Here is a 22,707-nt window from a genome sequence, read left to right as displayed (position 1 = left end):
ACAGCATCCTCAACTTCAAAGCCACAAAGTCAAGTACCTGCATATCTCTTCAATTTGCACAGTTGAAGGAGTCTACATGTAGATGAAAGCCCTTCCACCCTCCCAGTCAGCCAGAGATGGGGGCAGGGAAGGGAAATATTTAGGAATTTTAAGTAATATTTTGCCAAGATTGCAAGCTTAGAAAAAGTGAAACAAAAATCAAACATGCAGTTTCTCTGTAGAAAGCATAAGCCACCATATCAATCAAAGCTATTTATCTAATTTCATACATCTTCCTTCAATATTCTTAAATAATTGTTTTAAAAAAGACTAATTGTAGTCCCAGCATGATATAGACAGAAGTGTAAAACAGAGATGGTATAAAGCTAATGTTTCTTTAAGTGGGGATATGCTTCAAATCAAAGCTTACACAAAGGTACAAGGGAAGGGGGTTAAAGAATGGGACTGTCAGCACTTTAGTTGCAAAAGGATCTGCAGCTGGTTGTACAAGAGGAATTGTCTTGGACCATCACGAAGGCTTGCCTTGAAGCTATATTTTAAAAGAGGCCTCTTATCAGAGTGGCTGTTGACTTGCTGAATGAAGATTATGTTGTGATGATGTCTTCCCTCCCTTAACAGTGAAATAAATAGCAATGGCTTTCAAGCAGCTTTTTCCGAAAGAGTACTTGTACTGAAATAGCAAATAAACAAGATGTCAGAGCTTTAAACTTCTAAAATACCACCACAAACTAAATATAAAAAAGTTGGAGCAACGTTTACTTTGATTTACCAAAAGCTAAGAGATAATTGTTGCACATTCATTTTGTGATAACATAAAAATGACACTAATGTAATAAAAATAGGCTCCTCCTCTCATCTGCAGGAGATATTTAGAAAACATATTAAAAATAAAGAGTATGTTGTTCTATTCTATGACTTCTTAAATAATCACTCTGATACAAGAAGTGATATCACCACTGCAGATGATCCTCAGAATGATAACACACTCCAAAAATAAGTTTAACAAGAGGGAAAATAGATACAAATAAGAAAATAAGCATTATAGATTGTTCTCTTAAGTTGATTTTGTACAGTGCATTGAATATATAGTAAATTAGTTAAGTTTCTAGTTTGCTGGTATTTTCTGATATATACCAAAAGCAGAGAGCCTTTTACTTGCTGTCCACTATTGAATTTAAGATTCTAGGACAGGCATGCAACACTTTCAATGACGAATTGAGTTCTGTATCTTTACTTTATCAGAATAGACAAGGATACAGGTGAATATGATTATGCGACCAACTCCCACAGTAAATACTTCAATTAAACAGAAACCAAAAAATCAAAATCTACTTTCCATCTATATTAAAGCAATACACACAAAATTCTGGAGGAACTCAGCAAGCAGGCATCATCTATGGAAAAGAGTAAACAGTCGACAGTTCGGGCCGCGACCCTTCAACAGCTGATGAACAGTCACAGCCTGGAACATCGACTGTACTTTTTTCCATAGATGCTGCCTAGCTTTCTGGGTTCCTCCAGCATTTTGTGAGTGTTGCTTGGATTTTGAGCATCTGCAGATTTTCTCTTGTTTGTGATTTTCTATCTATATTACCCACCTAAAACCTCATTCCAATAAATGCTCCTTTGCATACCACTGTGGTAACATGTGATTATTTGAGCTACTGACGCCTTCCTGTCAGCTTGAACTAGTCTAGCCATTCTCCTCTGACTTCTGTCATTAACAAGGGTTTTCACCCACAGAACTGCCTCTCACTGGATGTATTTTTGTTTTCGCACCATTCTCTGTAAACTCGAGAAAATCCCAGGAGATCAGTAGTGTCTCAGATACTCAAGCCATCACATTTGGCAACAACAATCATTCCACAGACAAAAGCACCTGGATCACATTTTGTCCACATTCTGATGTTTTTTCTGAACAACAACTGAACCTCTTGACCATATCTCCATGCTTTTATGCAATAAGTTGCTACCACATGATTGGCTGATAAGATATTTGCAGTAACAAGCCAGTGTACATCATCATCATGAGCATGATGGTTCTTGGCAAATTTTTCTACAGAAGTGGTTTGCTATTGCCTTCTTTCTGGGCAGTGTCTTTACAAGATGAGTCCCTCAGCCATTATCAATACTCTTTAAAGATTGCCTGGTGTCACTGGTCGCATAACCTGGTCTTGTGATATGCACTAGCTGCTCATACGACAATCCACTACCAGCTCCCATGACTTCACATAACCCTGACTGGGGGGGCTAAGCAGGTGCTACACCTTGCCCAAGGGTAACCTGCAGACTGGCTGAGGGAAGGAGCACGATACACCTCCTTCAGTAGAGACATATCTCCACCCCACCACCCAAAGTGTCTCTCTCTCTCTCTCTCTCTCTCTCTCTCTGGCTATCCATCCCATAGGATGATGATGGTTCCTTTCAGTAGAAAGGAACAGTGTGTGTGTGAATGGATTTTAGGTGAGTAAGGGGTTGCACAGGTCCAGACCCACCCTCTTGACATGCCCTCCTGGATTCAGTGGCATGGTGGGGTCCAAGACGGCTGGGGGAAGTTCTGTTGCAGTGAATGGCCAGACCAAGCTTCGATGCAAGGGATGCCCGTTCCGCGCTTCACGGCACGTGTTTCCAGGTGGCCGTTGACCCTACGAGAGGGTTCATCTGCCCTTTGACAGGTCTTGTTTCTCGTCCTGCAGGGTGTCTAGCCACCCTCCTCACCAGGCAAGCCTGGTGGGGGAGCCGGTTTAGTCGCCAACCACCCGACCATGCGACAGGTTGTACTGGGTTACATGGTACCAGTAGGACTCAGACGAGTGACGTGACATTCCAAGGTGTACCTAATAAAGTGGCCATTGAGTGTAAATCACGGAAGTAAAGCCACTTGGCCCAGATACTCTGTGGCATATCTCACATCAGCATGATATTTTCTCCTTACAAACTCATTTATATACCTTTACCTTCAATGCATTTCCATCTGCTTAAACTGCTCTCTGCATGAGCAGGTTCCTCATTGACAACACTTCTCTTCAGCTCCTTATTAATAGCATCAGTGAAGACCTCAAGTTAATGGTCACTGATATTGATTCCTTTTCACCCCCCCCGCCCCCCCCGCCAAACACACCACTTCCACAAGCGGAAATATCTGTATCTAGCAAGCTGCTTCATTATTTTTTAAGATCCCTATATGTTTTCAATCCACTCCTTGAGAGAAAATTGCGTTAGTTTGTTTAGTTGCCCTTGAGAGATTTAATGCACCATTCATGGAAGCTGATGTTGTCTGTGATTTGGTGCATCTCTGTGAGCAACACTGAAGTTGTCCACCAGTTGCACCCAGACATTAGATCCTTCCTCTTCAGACTGGGAGTAAACCCCTACGACTTTCTGGTGCTTTCTGTTTTTCTTTCTAGCACATGAATAATTTTTCTTTTGCCATAATCTCTTTTATATGAGAGAAATGGTGAAAACACTGGCTGGATAAGCCAGGCTGGCCTGGATTATCTTCCTCCTGAGCCAGCAGTTTTGGAGAAATCTGCCAGCCAACAGCAGTATGTGTGTTAGCACATCCTGTCTCCCTGACTGCCCACTTAACTGTGGAAGAACAGAATGTGCCTTACATCAGATTTCAGTCAGGTGGACTGTACTGACCCACTGGGCCAATTGCACTGCATATCTGACACATCAACTTAACACCGGCCATGTCTGGCAAGTCCTACAGCATAGCCCCATTTATATGAAAGAATTGTTGAAACTCAATGAGAAAAATAAGTAAAGGAAGTGATTTCTCACCTTATAAATTAGTAAAAAAGACATTTCACTGGTGTTACATTTATTAAAATCAGTTAAATGTGTTTTAAATATACGTATATTTTATTTTGTTAATAATTTATAAAGATGATTTAAATTTGCATCAAATATTCTTAAATTTTTGATCAACAACTCATTTAGAAACTTTTAAGAGGGCAATTTGTCAAAATGTTATCAGAATGGCCGAGGGAACTGTCACCTGAGTCTTGTTGGGCACTCACAGTGGGGCAGGCTTAGAAGTGAGGCCTCTGGCTCAAATGAACCTTTAATGTTACAACATGTTAGAGCAATCACAGATGATGAAATAGATGTCTTTGTTGCCAGGTTTGCAGATGATACGAAGACTGGTGGAGGGGCAGGTAGTGTTGAGAAACCAGGTAGACTGCAGAAGGACTGAGACAGATTAGGAGAATGGGCAAGAAAGTGGCAAACGAAATACAATGTTAGAAAATGCATGGTCATACACTTTGATAGAAGGAATAATGTGCATACTATTTTCGAAATGGGGAGAAAATCCAAAATCTGAGATGCAAAGGGACATTGGGAGTCCTTGTGCAGAACACTCTTTAGGTTAACTTGCAGGTTGAGTCAGTGGTGAGGAAGGCAAATGCAATGTTAGCATTCACTTCATGAGGTCTAGAATACAATGCGGGGATGTGGTGATGAGGCTTTATAAGGCACTGGTGAAGCCTCACCTTGAGTATTGTGAACAGTTTTGGGCTCCTTATCTAAGAAAAGATGTGCTGGCATTGGAGAGAGTTCAGAGGAGGGTCGCAAGGATGATTCTGGGAATGAAAGGGTTATCACATGAGGAACGTTTGATGGCTCTGGGCCTGTACTCACTGGAATTCAGAAGGATGAAGGAGGATCTCAATGAAACCTTTCGAATGTTGAAAGCCCTACACAGAGTAGATGTGGAAAGGATGGTGGACGACTCTAGGACAAGAGGGCACAGCCTCAGGATAGAGGGGCGTCCATTTACAACAAAGATGAGGAGAAATTTCTTTAGCCAGAGGGCCTGAAGTTGTGGAAATTGTTACCACAGGCAGCTGTGGAGGCCAGGTCGCTGGGTGTATTTAAGGTGGAGATTGATAGGTTCTTGATTTGCCATGGCATCAAAGGTTGTGGGGAGAAGGCCAGGGAGTGGGGCTGAGGAGGGAAAAAAGCATCAGCCATGATTGAAGGGCAGAGCAGACTTGATAGGCCAAATGGCCTAATTCTGCTCCTATATCTTGTGGTAAGCTCAAAGTCTCATGAAAGTGCTACCTTGCTTCCTGCCACAACAGGAGCTTTTCATGGCATATTCCTCCATACAGTAGGGCCACACTGGAGCAAATTTACCCTTGAATGATGAGGTATTTCAGAATTGGGAATCACCTACCACGAACAATCAATGAGGCATTCTGCACCAGAGGAAGTAGGCACTTAGGGATAGTAGGTGTCTGTATCCCACAACAAAAGATGAGGAATTTACTTTCAAGAAGGACATCCTTGAGAACCATCCTGGATAAACACAGCCAACCTCTGTAGAAATGATCTGGTGAGGATGGGGTTTCCAAGTACAGAACAGATCTTCCACCATTCACTGTTGACAAGATTGCAATCTACTTGTCTTCAAGAAGCTTTGAAAGAAATAGTTATTTTTCTATAACGTCTTTTATAACCTCAGATTGTGCCAAAGATTTTTACAGTTACTTATTAAGTTTCTGCTACATGCTCAATGAAGGAGTAGGTCTTCACCCTGTGTGTAAGACATGCTCATGTAATCAAGATCCATGTCATTGGCAAATCAGCATTCCTATTAGCAAATCATGAAACTGACATCAATCATGTTTTGCAGTCCAATTGGTGTCACTTAAAAATTCCCAGTAGTTTCTTGGGTGTAAGCAGAGAACCATACAATGATTTTCAGAATCAGGCTAATGTGCATGAAGAATTCACAATTAGGTTTTAGATCAAATTCCAGCATATAGTTCAAAACATTTGCACCTCAAGACTGAATTTCTAAATCATTTTCTTTTGGAGGATTGGGTGGCCTATTAATGTCCACCCTAGTGAAAAACAAGCAGACCTTGTGAGATCATAAAAGCATCTGAGACTTTCCTGTCTGTTCCACTCAGAGGATAACGAGGTTTCTTACATTCATGACATTGAATTTAAATTTTCAAAATGTGTGCCTCCCTTTCCAAAAATAACATTCTGCATAGTTCTGTAAATGTTTCACACATGTTCTTCTTGGCTTTTATTCAACACAAGCAAATTTTGCCCCAAACAGCAGCACAGTGACAGAGTTCGAGTAATTGAAGTATCATTTTTTTTTTACAAAGCACTCATAGAATAAGTTTTACAACTTACTTTGTTTTTTTTAGTGTGATCCATTAAATCTTCAGCTCCTTCACATGGAGTTAAAATATCCCAAGCTGTACTTTTATGAAGAGCAGGAATGTTATCCCTGGTGTCCTAGCCATTATGTAGCCCTCAATCAATGTCAATAAGACAACTGTCTGATTTCAATCACATTTGTGTATGGGGGAGCTTGTTGTGTATGAGTTGGCTCCCCATGTTTCAACAGTGAGCATACATCAAAACCACCTTAATTGGCTGGAAAGCACCTTGGGACAATCTGAGATTATAACAAATGCTACAGAAGTACAACTATTTCTTTCAAAGTTTCCTGAAGACAAATGGGTTGGAGTCTTGTGAAAGACAAGAGTCACATATATCAACAAATCTGTTGATTCTCAGCAAAACCTATCAATGCCATCCCTTATTCTTCACATAGTAAAGAGTAAAAGCAACAGTTGTGAAACCTTAAACCTTTATTTTTCCTGTAGGTCGCATTAGTACTTGTTATTGTAAGACTACAGGTTCTGGGAACGGAACATCATTGAGCTCAAAGTCCTTTACTCCAAAACACACAATATTTTATTCCATTGCACAAAAAAATGTTTGGAAAGAAAATACTGACAAAGCAATCATATTCATAAGAGGTTAAATTCATATTCTCAAATTTATACTCATCTCACTTCTAGGAAGAAAAAAAACTCACAACACTTTATTTCAGTAGAACACGTACTGTTAATCTTTACTCTTTAAGCAAACTTCTTAGCTGTGTCAATGAACATTAAAACTCTTAAACTATAAAATTTTATGATGAACTGTACAGAAACAGGCCACTCAGCCCACTATGGCAACGATGTTGTTGTATCAACCTAAACTAATTCCTTTTACCCATGGTTGGTCTGTACATTCTGCCCTGGTGAGTTGAGTATTTGTCTAAATGCTCCTTAATTGTTGTGAGTCTTCTCTCTTCCACCACCCTTTAAGACTATTCAATTCAGACTCCAATCACCATCTGTGTGTAAAGCATGCTCCTTAGATCATGCTACACAATCTTCCCCCCACCTTAAACCTATGCCCTCTTACCTTTGATGCTCTCACATCAGAAAATGATTTTTGCTTTCCATCCTATCTATTATTCTTATAAATTTTACATACCTCAATTAAGTCATGCTTCAGCCTCTCTCACTCTGGGGAAAACAAACCAGGCCTATCCAATCACTATTCATAACTGTAATGTTCCAATCTGGACAATATGGTTTACGGTTACTAAATTACTTCTTAAAGAGTCAGAGCTGTTGTTTCAAATCGAAAGAATCAGTTACACAAATTTGTAATTGGAGGAACGTTTTGAAATTTTGATGAAGGGGTGAAGGTGAGGTGGACCAAACTAACTCACTGCTAATTCTTTGAAAAGTGCTGTCGGTTAATCAAGCCCACTGAGTCCTAATTTAACCTATGTGGAAAGGTAGCATCTCTCACAGTACTGCACTTTGTCAGTTCTGTTCACTACTTTCTATAAATCAAGCCCAGAATAGATTGTAAATTCACCTCTTGAAAAGGAGAACCTATTGATCGTGAACAGAAAGTGAAGGATGTTGGCACCTATCATAACACTGCATTTCACTGAATAGGGCAAAGAACGACATCGTAGATAAGTACTCATGATAGCAGATGAGCTATTCAACTCACGGTCAGAAAGACATAGCCAAACAAATTGTACTGCCCTGTGATGTTTTTGAAAACTATCCCTTTCAGTTTGGATATACAACAGTAAAAGCACGTTTTTGGTTTTTTGACAGCATGATTTTACATCCTCACTGTGTTCCTGTCCCTGCCCTCCTCCCCACTCTCCTCTGTGCACGTAATCTCTTAAACTGAGACTGGAATGCAACATGGTATCCAACACCTGCCGATGTATTTCTAACTCTAACTCTCATACCCTCAAGCCTGACAGCCATTCAAAATGATGAAGGTCTACCTATTCCTTCTCTGTGCCAGCACCACATAGCCCTCAATTACCCTGTCTTTACAAAGACTTATCTCCCCAGCGATGTGGTCTCTACAATCTTCTGGAGTAAAGAAATTCAGAGACTCATCAGCATCTGCACGAAGGGATTGCTATATATCTCAGACAGTTTGGGAGTGGAGTGATTAGCTGAAAGCAGAAATTTCAAACAGACAAAATCAAGCTGAAAAAAATAAATTAACAGCCAACCCTCAAGAAAAGAAGCAAAAAACACAGAAATTAAACCTACACATTCCCACATCATCATTAATTAGTCATTCATTAATCAGAGAAAAGAAGGCATTGTTCTTCATTAGAAGAAAAATTTCTGTACACGGCTGACAAAATCAATGATTTTGACGGTTTCAGTTCAAACGCTAGCTATGTTGAATACAGGGAATATTTGGATAAAGTAGTAGTTTGCCTGAATAGAGACATGCTTTTACATTGTTAAGTTAGAGAGCATCTTATTCATTTTGTTTTATCTTTCTGTAAGGCATCCCAACATCATCTGTGGCCTCAAACAGATCAAGGACATCAAAAGAGCCAAGCACTACAAGAAGAAATCAACTAAAAGAAATTTCAATGATCAAACAAACAGGATAATAAGTGGCTTACGGATTTGCATTCAGCTTGAAGCCTTGCTATTAATAGTCTGTAAAGAGTTGAAAGTATTTGAAATTATTAAAAGACCATGAAAATTAATTTTTTCTATTCTACAGAATTGTATTATGTGGTAAATAAGTATTCTTTATGCTTGCAATACTACGAACAGAGTGGAAAATTAGGCTGATGTCAGCAAACCAATGAAGCGCTGATAAATAGCATTGAACTTCAGAGGAACTTTTATTCAATTTATAAAGTCATAGAGCTGTACAGACAGAAATGGGCCCTTCATCCCACCACATCAATGTTGGACTTTTTGTTTATTTACACTAATCCCGTTGCCTGGCCTATTAAAATAGCAGTCTAAAATGCTCTTAAACATAGTGATTGTATCTAATTACTTTCTCTGGCAGTTATATCCAGATATCAGCCACTCCTTGTGTAAAAAAAACCTTCCTCTCAAAAATGTTAAAAAAATTCTTCCTTTCATCTTAAATCTCTTGTTTTACATATCCTACACGTAGAAATGTATGTAACTCCTATTCTTTAGGATTTTCTCCACTAATGTCCCTATAACTGATGTAAGACAACAAACTTGTAGTTACCTGGCTTTTTCCTGCTGCTCTGCTTAAACAAAAGAACAATATTAGCTATGCTCCAATCCTCTGGGACCTCACCAATGGCTCAAGAAGATGCAAGATCCATTAGGCTATCTCATCACTTGCTTCCTCTAACAACCCATAGATCTTACCCAGCCTTAGGGATTTATTAACCTTGATGCATCCCACAGCATATACGAACTCCTCTTTCTTAGCATTAGGCTGCTGCAGATTATTCACGTATCCTTCCTGAACTCACTTTCTCTTAGGCCCTTCTCCATGGTAAACACTAATGAGAAATAGTTAATTTAGACCTTGTTCACAACTCATGCTCCCCACTGGAAATCAAAAGGGAAAACTTAACGGGACATATTCTTTCCCTGGCTAGCCCCTTCCTCCTGATATTCTCAATTAGTGCCTTGGGATGCCCTTTTATGAAAGAGAACAAAATCACACCATGAATATTTATAGTAAAGCAACAGAGTGACGCCCCAGGCAAAAATCAAAACCACTCTGGTCAAATGAATGACTTGTTTCTGATGGTTTACATCATGTCACGTACTTTCTAATTTACAAGTTATAGAACTTAATCAAGAATCTCATTAGACTGTTAGTAAAATAGCAATTACCTACATATGTTGGGTTCTACACAGAGAAGCTAGTTCAAAATCTTTATACCAAATACTGTATGTGGGAAATATGTTGCATATCATTCAACTGAAGTGGAGGGAACAATATTTTGAACCAGGTCATTTAGTATATACAGTATGTCAGGCTGTACAGACAGGTTCCTCCCAGTCTCCACCCAGCTCACAGGGATCACCTGCCAGTCGTTTCCAACCAATCACCTGCAGCCTATTTAAACCCAGTATTCATCCACAGACCTTGTTCACTCATCATACCAGAGAACCTCAATCACGTGCTCCTAGAGTTTAGTCACCCTGTTATCTTGCATGTTAAGAATCTGTTGTTTTGTGGACTCCTTGTGGCTTGTAATTTTGTAATTTATTCTTAAAATTATCGCTCACCACTTCACTGTCTCAGCTGCCTTGTGTTTGGGTCAAGCCTCCTCTACATTTTTAGACCGGGTGAGCGAACCAACCATGACCCTGCTGAGGATGCTCACCTAAAGGAAGTCATCCATGGACACGTTTGCACGATCTAGAAGCAGCAGGGAACTATCGACCGTCTGCACACCACTCTCAACCAACTCTCTGTCTCGATAGAGGATCCTGGCGCCTGTCACCCTCCTCCATCTGACCCTCAGATTCCAGATCCTGTATGTTTCAATGAATCCCCAACCCAATGTCACAACTTCCTGTCCCAATGTATCTTACATTTCGAGCACCAGCTGTCTCTGTATTCCACAGACTGAGCCAAGATTGCCTTCCTCGTCTCTCTCCTAACTGGGCAAGCTCTGACCTAGGCCATCGCTAACTAGGACAATAAGACAACCATTAGCAACGGGTGAAGATTTCACTGCTGAGATGCGCTGGGTTTTTGACCATCAGGGAGGCAGAGGATCAGCTACTTCGCTGTGTCAAGGCTCACACACGGTGCTGGATTACACCGTGGAATTCAAACCCTGTCAGTGGAGAATAGCTGGAATGCAGAAGAGCTGCTGGTCCATTATCATCATGGCCTCTCGGAGCACTTAAAAGATGAGCTGTCAACCTGGCAAATGCCCAATGACCTCAAAAGTCTCATCACTCTGGCCGTCCATATTGACACGCCTCTTACGGAATGGCCCTCTATGTGATCAGCCAGGACGCGGTACTGTTTCCAGGCTGCAGAGCCCTCATTATCAATGCTTCCAGAACCCATGCAGTCCGGGAGGGCTCCTTTAGCCACCCAAGAGCACGGGAATTGGTGTCGAAAAACTTTGAGCGCTTACTGCAAAGCAGCCAATCAACAACACATCAAATGCCCCCTGCATACCACAAAACAGCACCATCAGGTAGAAGTGAGGAACCTTCTACCTGGTAAGCTCTTCTCAGCCCTTCGTTCCAGCACCATAGCCCAACTCACTCACCCTGTCCCCCTCCACAGACCAGAGGCTCTATGCACACAGGAGGCTCTGGTGGACTCCAGTGCAGCAGGCAGCTTTCTGGGCTGGATTGAGAGTGTGCAGGTTGGATTCCCTCCGAGCCTATCTCTCACCCATTCTGCATCACAGCCATTGATGGACATCCCTTGGGGTCTGGGATGGGTCAGAGCATACACATGAGCATCAGAGGGCACCACAAATCCATCCAATTCTTCCTGATCGACTCACTCAAACCTCCTCTCATCCTGGGTTACCACTGGCTCACTACTCAAGCTCTTACTTTGCCTGGCCATCCGGTCCACTGCTGAGCTGGGGACCCACTTGCCATCAACCTCAGTTGATTTCACCACGTAAATCCGTGGAGAAGTAGGAAAACCCTGACCTCACCAAAGTCTCACAGGAGTACCATGACCTTAGTGTCGCCTTCAATAAGAGGGAAGCCAGCACCCTGCCACGTTACAGACCACACAACTGCCCTATCAACCTCCTCCTGGGCACCAGCCCTCCTCAGGTTCTCCCTTTCTGCTCCTGAGAACCAAGCCATGAATGACTGCATCGCCAAAACATGACCACATGGCTTAATTCAATTGTCCCAGACTCTGCCGGTGCAAGATTCTTCTCTGACCAAAAAAAAGATGAGGGTCTCCATCTTGACATCAACTAAGGTGGACCCAACAAAACCACCATTAACAACCGCTATCCTCTCCCTTTCAAAACCTTTGAAACATCCTGCAGGGCCCAGGTCTTTACCAATCTGGATCTATAGAGCATGCACAACCTGATCTGAATCTGCTGGGGGATGAATGTAAGGCTGTATTTGTAACACTCACTGACCTCTACAAATACTTGGTGATGCCATTTGGACTGCCCAACAGTTCAGCCGTGTTCTAAGCCTTCATTAGTGAAATGCTCTGAGACATGCTACACAAGTATGTGTTTGTCTACGACATCCTCATCTTCTCCAAAGACCCCCAAGACCATGTCAGTCATGTCCATTCAGTCCTTCAGGGTCTCCTCGAAAACCAACGGTACAGCTAGTTAAAGAAATACCAGTTTGACACCCCAGTCATTTCCTTCCTGGGTTACGTCCTCTCACCCCAGGTCATAACCATGGACCCAGAAAAAGCGTGCGCTGTCATTGAATGGCTCTGACTGCGTTCCCCTAAACAGCTATAATGCCTCTTAGAGTACTCCAACTTCTACCCCATTTCTTCAAAAACTACAGCTAAATCACAGGTCCCCTCACCTCCCTCACCAAGTCACCTACCTCATGGATAAATTAGTTTGCTGCTGTGGACCACGCTTTCGAGGAGCTCAAGAGGTGCTTCATCACCACTTCCATTCTCCACCATCTGAACCCTTTCCGGACGTTTTGTGTTAGAGGTGGATGCATCTGACATGGGTACTGGGGCCACCATCTCCCAGTGAGGACCAGGTAGGAAGACACACCACTGTACTGCTTTCTCGCACAAGTTCAACTCTACACAGCACCATTCTGGAGTAAGAGACAGGGAGCCACTCACCATTAAAATGAATTTGGAGGGATGGAGATATTGACTGATGGGAAATACCAAGCCCTTCCTGATCTGAACTGACCACCAGAACCTCAAATCCATACAACAGACCCCCAAATCAACCCATGTCCGGCTTGCTGGGCCCTCTTCTTTGTGCTATTCATCTTCACCATGTCATTCTGACCCAGCTCAAAGAACACTGAAGAGGACACCCTGTCAAGACAGTCTGACCCAGCTGAAAGGGCGATCAATCCTCAGCCCAACATTCCATCCTCCCAAATCTTTGGTTGAATCACCTGGGACCTTGAGAACCAGATCCGCCATGAGTCTACAGCAGCAGACATCCCTGACAACCACATGTATGGCCGTGCACTCTGAGGCACTCCAGTTAGTCCACTCTTCACCTCTCTCTCATGACAGCCTCTGGATTTTCTGCAATATTGTTTCTGGTGATCCACTATGACTGCAGATGTATGTTAGTTTGTCACTGCCTGGCCTCAATTTGCTCAGTCAAACTCTTCCAACCGGCGGCCTTCTGGGCTGTTGCAGACTCGACCAGTCCCTCGATGCCTGTGGGCCCACATCACCATGTATGTCATCACACTGCCATCTTCCAGTGGGTCCTCAGTGATCATGACAGTGGTGGACCAGTTCTCACCAAACTTACGTCAGCCACCAAGACGGTGGTCCTGGATCCCCAATTTGTAGTTCGCCTCTATGGTTTCCCCTCAGGATATTGTGTCAGACTGGGGCCCACAAATTCATCTCCTGCTTCTAGTCAGCCTTCTCTTCCCTCCTCCACACCTCAGTGAGTTTGTCCTCTGGCTATCATCTGTAGATCAATGGGCAGATCAGCAAGTGGAGAAGATAGTTAATCAGCAAGTGGAGAACTCTCTGCAATGCTTCGCGGACTCTAAACCTTCCACATAGAAGACCTACCTGCTCTGGGCCAAGCTGTTCCACCATTTACACATCTCCTTTGCCATGGGTATGTTACCCTTTGAGGTGCTTCATGGCCACCAATCCTCTTTGTTCCCCAGGGAGGAGCCAGTGGTGGAGGTCCCATTATTCAGGCCCTGGTTTGCCATTGCTGGCATCCTTGGAAGAGGGTATGGAAAGCCATCTTAGCTGCCAAACACCAGAGGCACCAAGCCAGACTATTCTGGCCTGGGGACAGTATCCCTGCTCTTGCAAGATCTCCCCCCAGTTCATTTGTCCCTTCAAGATTACTCATTGCCTCAATCCAGTGATTTTCCAACTCCTCCTGCCATCACCCCTCAGGATCACCCCTAACTTCAACAAGTACTGCCTGAAAGCCCTTGTCCAAGGACCACTCAACCCACCTGAGGCTGCACCTCCAGAACCTAGGATGGAGAAGGTGGTCCGGTGTACACAGTTTGCTGCTTGATGGATTCACATCAACAAGTAAGGGTACAACCTGGAGGACAGGTCTTGTGTGCTGTCCAGCTTCATCTTAGGTCCCTGCTCAGAGGATTCCTAGTGGACCCATCTGGATCGTCTTGGTCCTTTGGGTGCCAGCTGGAGGAGAGGTGGTCCTGCCAAGCCTGCACAGGCAAGCACCTGTCAGTCTCTACCCAGCTAACAGGAATCACCTGCCGCTCATTTTCAGCTCGTCACCTGCAGCCTATTTAAACCCAGCTCTCATCTTCTCAAGAAACAGGCAGCCTCAACCAGTTACTTTTAGCCTTCAATTATCTTGTTGCCTTGTCTTGTCAAGTATTTGTTCTCTCTTGGTTTGTGGCCCGTTGTGACTAATTATTATTTTCCGGTTCATTATTACAATTACCGCTTTACTGCTTAATTGTCTCCACTGCTCTGCATTTGGGTCAAGCCTCCTCTATGTTTCCTGACAATAAACAAGAGTGACCTGCTTTAGATGCTTTAGCAAAAACTAAGAAAATATTACAGTCATAGAGTCAAAGAACATTACAGCACTGAAAGAGGCCCCTCAACGTCTAGTCCACGCCAAACTATCATTCTGCCCCATCCCCCTGACCTGCACCCAGACCATAGCCCTCCATACCCCTCCATTCCATTTACCTATCCAAATTTCTCTTAAATTCAATTTAGTAACAGTCCCCTTCATTATTTGTCATGAATAACCCGTATTTTGGTCTCCAAATAATCTGTTGTGTAATGTGGGCATTAAATTCTTAAATTTGGGTTTATTTTTTATATTTTAAATAATTGTGTAAGATTGCCCAAGGTAAGTACTTTTCAATCATATTTATATAACAAAGTCTTTTACTACAGAAAGGTTTTCTTAACATGATCTCCTAAGTGACAAACCTGCCTTTTAAGCCCTAATTGGAATACATGTTTGGATCTTCAACACAGCCCAACAATTGCAATGAAGACAGATGTCCATGGATAGACCCAAGGTGACAGGAGTGACTAGTATCAGTGATTTATTGTCTGCCAGCAGCACCTAGAAGTGTGAATGCAAACTCTTGCAGTGGTGTGCTGCCACTTCTGCTTATACTGTGATTGTTGTAGACTCTACTGATAGGAATCTCACCATTGAAAACAATACTGAAATAAATGGAGCATTATATTACTTTGCCTCTACACAAGCTACAATCTTAATTCATAACAGTGCTACAGAATTCCTCAGCGTCCAAACTTTTTAAATGTCTAACTTAACTGTTTTATGACTCAATTGACATTAATTATATATCTGTAACTTCTAAGTACTAATTGGATTGGATTACAGGCAATTATACTCTGTGGACGAACCGAATGGAAGCTTTTAAAAACCAACAGAAGGCAACAAAAAAGTCATTAAGAAGGTAAAGATGGAATATGAAAGTAAACTAGCCAATAATATTAAAGAGGATACCAAAAGGTTGTTCAGATACATAAAGTGTAAAAGAGAGGCAAAAGTGGATATCGGACTGCTGGAAAACAATGCTAGGGAGGAAATGGTGGACGAACTGAATAAGTATTTTGCATCAATCTTCACTGTGGAAGACACTAGCAATATGGTGGAAGTTCCAGGTGACGGGGTCATGAAATGTGTGAAATTACCATTACCAGAGAGAAGTTTCTTGGGAAACTGAAAGGTCTGAAGGTAGATAAGTCACGTGGATCAGATGGTGTACACCCGAGGATTCTGAAAGAGGTGGCTGAAGAGGTTGTGGAGGCATTAGTAATCATCTTTCAAGAATCACTAGATTCTGGAATGGTTCCGGAAGACTTTTAAATTGCAAATGTCACTCCACTCTTCAAAAAATGAGAGAGGCAGAAGAAAGGAATTTAAAGGCCAGTTAGTCTGACCTCAGTGGGTGGGTGGGAAGACATTGGAGTCATTTGTTAAGGATGTGGTTTGAGGGTACTTGGAGGCACATGATAAAACAGGCTGTAGTCAGCATGGCTTTCTCAGGGAAAATCTTGCCTGACAAATATGTGGTAATTCTTTGAAGAAATAACAAGCAGGATAGACAAAGAATTTGATGTTGTATACTTGGATTTTCAGAAGGCCCTTGACAAGGTGCCGCACGTGAGGCTGCTTAACAATTTACAAGTCTATGGTATTACAGGAAAGATTCTGGCATGGATAAGGCAGTGGCTGATTGGCAGGAGGGAAAGAATGGAAATAAACAGAGCCTTTTCTGGCTGGCTGCTAGTGACTAGAGGTGTTCCACGGGACCTGTGTTGGAACCAATTCTTCTTATGTTATATGTCAATGATTTGGATAATGGAATTGATGCCTTTGTTGCAAAGTTTGTAGAGGATATGAAGATAGGTGGAGGTAGTTTGGAGGAAGTAGAGAGGATACAGAAGGACTTGGACAGATTAGGAGAATGAGCAAAGAAATGGCAGATAGAATACAGTGTTGTGAAGTGTATGGTCATGCATTTTGTTAGAAGAAATGAAAGTGTTGACTATTTTCTAAATGGAGAGAAAATACAAAAAACTGAGGCACAGGATTCCTAAAGGTTAACTTGCACGTTGAGTCTATGGTGAGGAAGGCAAATGCGATGATAGCATTCATTTCAAGAGGCCTAGAATATAAATGCAAGGATGTAATGTTGAGACTTTATAAAGCACTTGTGAGGCCTCATTTGGAGTATTGTGAGCAGTTTTTGGCCCCTTATCTCAGAAAGGATGTGCTGAAACTGGAGAGAGTTCAAAAGAGGTTCACGAAAATAATTCCAGGATTGAAAGGCTTGTCATATGAAAAGTGTTTTATGGCTCTGGGCCTGTATTCACTGGAATTCAGAAGAATGAAGGGTGACCTTATTGAAACCTATCCAATGGCGAAAGGCCTTGACAGAGTGGATGTGGAGAGGATGTTTCCTATGGTGGAGAGTCTAACACCAGAGGACACAGCTTCAGAATAGAGGGGAGTCCTTTTAGAACAGAAATGAGGAGGAATTTCTCTAGCCAGAGAGTGGTGAATTTGTTGAATTTTTTGCTACAAGCAGTTGTGGACACCAATATCAAGCAGAAGTAAATCAAGTCAACTGGACTTTCTGTGTTGTCTAGAAGACATTTCACCACTCATCCAAGAGACCTCTTCAGTTCTGATCCACGCTGGGTGGTTTTCCAGTTTATAAACTCTGTGAGTTGTTTAAAGGTATAGCAATCACATGAGGGTCATTAAGAGTCGTAGAGGTAATGAGAGGGTCATTAGTCTTATCTTTTCAGGAATGGAGGTATGAACTGTTGTGGAGACGCTGGGGTAGAGATGTTAGGACTGTGTTGCAAGTAGCTGATAGATGGTGCCGCACCCCACCCCCTCTGTTTGGGGGTGGGTTTTCCAGTTTGACAAAAATGGCTTCTTTAACCCCTCTTTCAAATCACCTGTCCTCCCTGTGCACATTGTTGTCATCAAAGGGGTGTCCCTTGTCATTCAGGTGTAGATATCCAGCTACTATAATCTAGCTGCTATGATTTATGGACAGAAGGGCCTGTCCGCTGCTACATCTCTCTATGACTCTATGTCCATGTAAGTAATTCAACGGGCTGAATCAGAGACAAACAATTTCTAAAAGACCTAAACTTTAGAACAACTTTCCTGATAGAAATCTTAACAGGTATTATCTTAAAGCAGGGCCAGACTTGCACTGGCAATGCCCAGAGATATGACTGTGGCAACAAACTCTGGTGAGAGAAGCCCAGGGCTGGAGATATTTACAGTTTCCTGTAATTTTCTACCCACTATTGTCTGAGGGAAATTTCTTATCACAAGGGAATGACTGCATTTCACTTTACATAGTCGCAGGCTCCAAAACAGGTGGTGTGCAACTTCTCTGGGATAGTAAACTTCCTCACGGTGCAGAATGTAGTTGACTAAATGTACATCACTTTGCATTTAAACACTGCCTTACGACAGAACCGGAAAGAATTCCACTCCCACCTCATCCTACTGTTCTGCGGTTGTGAACCACACTGGCCTGAGCCCACATGTAGGTTGTGTCATGACACCTTCATTCTCTATCGGTCATGTTGTGCTGGAACCAATATCAAGAGTTCATTTCGAGGCCACAACGCCTATCTGATGTTAACGTACCATTGCCTCTCACTCACAACAAACACAGAGAACACACACAATATAAAACTTTCTTCCACACAGAAGACTGTCAAGCAGACCAACAGTTTGCAGGAACAACGTTTCTGTTCTTTCTCCACAACACCGATGACTCCTTTCTACCTATCTCCATGCCACTCACCAAGGACTCATCTGAGATCTGTACTGGAAACTGTAAACCCTAGCTCCCTTTCTAACGCCGCACTTTCCCTCCGTTCTGATAATTACAAGCATATTTGGCAATAACATGAAATAAATTCTGAACTTTGGTTGACACTGAATTAGGTGTACAAAATGACCCAGGCCAAATTTATCCTCCGTTGGCATCAGTTGAAAGAAAAACTGGGCTGTGCAAGCAAGATGACTGATGATTATCCATTTGAAATGAATGCTAAGAGAGAAGTATACTCTGCACGGATTAGGCACAGGTGCAGAGCCAAGGTTGCTCTATAAAGCTGCACAACCCTGAATCGCACAAATGTCTCACGATCCCAGGTTGCAATTATCAAGAGAAAGTGGTTGGCGTAAAGGCAGCACATTTAAAGATGCACCAGGATGATTGACTTCTAAGACCATAAGTCATAAGAGCAGAATGAGGCCATTCAGTACATCAAGTCTGCTCCACCATCTGATTTATTATGCCTCTCAACCCTATTCTCCTGCCTTCTCCCTGTAACCTTTGATGCCCTTACTAATCAAGAATCTATCGACCTCCACTTTAAATATACCCAATGACTTGGCCTGCACCACTGTCTGTGCCAAATTCACCAGCCTCTGGCTAAAGAAGTTCCTCCTCAGCTCTCTTCTACTGGGATGTTCCCCTTATCCTGAAACTGTGCACTCTGGATCTACACCCCCCCCATTATAGGAAATATCCTCTCCGTGCCCACTCGACTTAGGCCCTTTAATGAGAACTCCCTACCCCACCCCCCCCACATCCATCTGGCCCAGAGCCATCAAAGATTCCTCATATGTTAACACTTTCATTCCCAGAATCATCCTCACGAACCTCCTCTGGACTCTCTCCGATGCAACACACCCTTTCTTAAATAAGGGGCCCAATTTTGCTCTCAATACTTCAAGTGCACTCTGACCAATGCCTTATAACGCATCAACATTACATCCTTGCCTTTATATTCTAGTCCTCTCAAAATGAATGCTAACATTGCATTTGTCTTCCTTACTACCAATTCAAACCTGCAAGTTAACCTGAGGAAATGTTGCATGATGGGTGTTTTTTAAAGACCACCCAATAGTAACAGGGACATCAAGGAGCAGATAGGGAGACAGATTCTGGAAAGACGTAATAATTACAGGGTTGTTGTGGTGGGAGGTTTTAATTTCCCAAATATCAACTGGCATGTCCCTAGAGCAAGGGGTTTAGATGGGGTGGAGTTTGTTAAGTGTGTTCAAGAAGGTTTCTTGACACAATATGTAGATAAGCCTACAAGACAAGAGGCTGTACTTGATCTCGTATTGGGAAATTAATCTGGTCAGGTGTCAGATCTCTCAGTGGGAGAGCATTTTGGAGATGGTGATCACAATTCTATCTCCTTTAGAGGGACTGGAGAGGGATAGGAACAGACAAGTTAGGAAAGAGTTCAATTGGAGTGAGGGGAAATATAAGGCTATCAGGCAAGAACTTGGAAGCATAAATTGAGAACAGATGTTTTCAGAGAAATGTACGGAAGAAATGTGGCAAATGTTCAGAGGATATTTGCGTGGAGATCTGCATATGTACATTCCAGTGAGATAGGGAAAGGATGGTAGAGTACAGGAACCGTGGTGTGCAAAGGCTGTGGTAACTCTATTCAAGAAGAAAAGAAGAGCTCATGAAAGGTTCAAAAAACTAGGTAATGATAGAGATCTAGAAGATTGTAAGGCTAGCAGGAAGGAGCTAAGAAAGAAATTAGGAGGGCCAGAAGGGGCCGTGAGAAGGCCTTGGCAGACAGGATTAAGGAAAACTCCAAGGCATTCTACAAGTATGTGAAGAGCAAGAGGATAAGATGTGAGAGAATAGGACCAATCAAGTGTGACAGTGTGAAAGTGTGTGTGGAACCGGAGGAGACAGCAAAGGTACTTAATGAGTACTTTGCTTCAGTATCCACTATGGAAAAGGAGCTTGGCAATCGTAGGGATGACTTACAGGGGACTGAAAAACTTCAGCATGTAGATATTAAGAAAGAGGATGTGCTGGAGCTTTTGGAAAGCATCAAGTTGGATAAGTCACAGGGACCAGACGAGATGTTCCCTGGGCTATGGTGGGAGATGAGGGAGGAGATTATTGAGCCTCTGGCAATGATCTTTGCATCATCAATGGGGACGGAGAGGTTCCGGAAGATTGGAGGGTTGAGGAGGTTGTTCCATTATTCAAGAAAGGGAGTAGAGATAGCCCAGGAAATTATAGACCAGTGAGTCTTACTTCAGTGGTTGGTAAGTTGATGGAGAAGATCCTGAGAGGCAGGATTTATCAACATTTGGAGAGACATAATATGATTAGGAATAGTCAGCGTGGCTTTGTGAAGGGCAGGTCATGCCTTACGAGCCTGATTGAATTTTTTGAGGATGTGACTAAACACATTGATGAAGGAAGAGCAGTAGATGTAGTGTATATGGATTTCAGCAAGGCATTTGACAAGGTACCCCATGCAAGGTTTATTAAGAATGTAAGGAGTCATGGGATCCAGGGGGACATTGCTTTGTGGATCCAGAACTGGCTTGCCCACAGAAGGCAAAGAGTGGTTGTAGATGGGTCACATTCTGCATGGAGGTCGGTCACCAGTGGTGTGCCTCAGGGATCTCTTCTGGGACCCCTACTCTTTGCGATTTTTACAAATGACCTGGATGAGGAAGTGGAGGGATGGGTTAGTAAATTTGCTGATGATACTAAGGTTGGAGCTGTTGTGGATAGTGTGGAGGGCTGTCTGAGGTTACAGCGGGACATTGAGAGGATACAAAACTGGGCTGAGAAGTGGCAGATGGAGTTCAACCCAGATGAGTGTGAGGTAGTTCATTTTAGCAGGTCAAATATGATGGCAGAATATAGCATTAAAGGTAAGGCTCTTGGCAGTGTGGAGGATCAGAGGGATCTTGGGGTCCAAGACCATAGGACACTCAAAGCTGCTGCGCAGGTTGACTCTGTGGTTAAGAAAGCATTCGATGCACTGGCCTTCATCAATCGCGGGATTGAGTTTAGAGAGGTAATGTTGCAGCTGGTCAGACCTCACTTGGAGTACTGTGCTCATTTCTGGTCACCTCACTACAGGAAGGATGTGGAAACCATAGAAATGGTGCAGAGGAGATTCACAAGGAGCATGCCTTAAGAGAATAGGTTGAGTGAACTCGGCCTTTTTTCCTTGGAGTGACGGAGGATGAGAGATGACCTGATAGAGGTGTATAAGATTATGAGAGGCATTGATCATGTCGATAGTCAGAGGCTTTTTCCCAAGGCTGAAATGGCTAGCAAGAGAGGGCACTGTTTTAAGGTGCTTGGAAGTAGGTACAGAGGAGATGTCAGGGGTAAGTCTTTTACACAGAGTGGTAAGTGCATGGAATGGGCTGCCGGCAACAATGGTGGAGGCAGATACAATAGGGTCTTTTAAGAGACTCCTGGACAAGTACATGGAGCTCAGAAAAATAGAGGGCTATGGGTAACATTAGGTAATTTCTAAGGTAAGGACATGTTCTGCACAGCTTTGTGGGCTGAAGGGCCTGTATTGTTCTGTAGGTTTTCTATGTTTCTATGATGACTTTGCACCTCTGATTTCTAAATATTCTTCCTGTTTAGAAAACAGTCTACGCCTTTATTCCTTAAGCCAAAGTATATGCCCAAACATTTCCCAACACTATATTCCATCTGCCACTTCTTTGCCCATTCTCCAAGTCTGTCTCAGTCAGTTCGCAAACTGCCTTCTTCCTCGACACTACCTGCCCCGCCACCAATCTTTGTACCATCCGCAAACTTGGCCACAAAGCCATCAATTCTATCATCCAATTCATCGCGATATCATGTGTAAAGAAGTGATCAGAACTCCAAAGGACTGTGGCACTGTGAAGCTGAATCGACCAAAGTTTGAAAACAGAAAGTGCTGAGAACACTTCGATGGTGAGACAGTATCTGTGAAGAAACATGGTTAATATTTCTGATCATTGACCCTTAATGCCTCCCACTGTGAAAATGAGAAGACCACTCATGCGGAATACTTTAGGTTGTGTAGATCTTAACTGCATTTTCA

General features: G+C 42.7%; 1 protein-coding gene and 1 long non-coding RNA gene across 3 annotated transcripts in view; one reads left to right on the top strand and one right to left on the bottom strand.

Annotated features, from left to right (window-relative positions):
* The window catches only part of LOC134351941 (uncharacterized), a 34,958-nt gene extending 24,467 nt beyond the window's left edge, over positions 1–10,491 (top strand). For both annotated transcript variants that reach the window (XR_010019296.1, XR_010019295.1), the window contains one exon: positions 8,649–10,491. This is a non-coding gene — a long non-coding RNA (uncharacterized LOC134351941). The remainder of the gene's footprint in view (positions 1–8,648) is intronic.
* The window catches only part of LOC134351940 (heparan sulfate glucosamine 3-O-sulfotransferase 3B1-like), a 207,988-nt gene that overhangs the window by 82,938 nt on the left and 102,343 nt on the right, over positions 1–22,707 (bottom strand). The window lies entirely within an intron of this gene.

Source organism: Mobula hypostoma, chromosome 9 (assembly GCF_963921235.1).
Source record: "Mobula hypostoma chromosome 9, sMobHyp1.1, whole genome shotgun sequence".
Classification (NCBI taxonomy): Eukaryota; Metazoa; Chordata; class Chondrichthyes; order Myliobatiformes; family Myliobatidae; genus Mobula; species Mobula hypostoma.
This window is presented reverse-complemented; position numbering and strand designations above follow the sequence as displayed.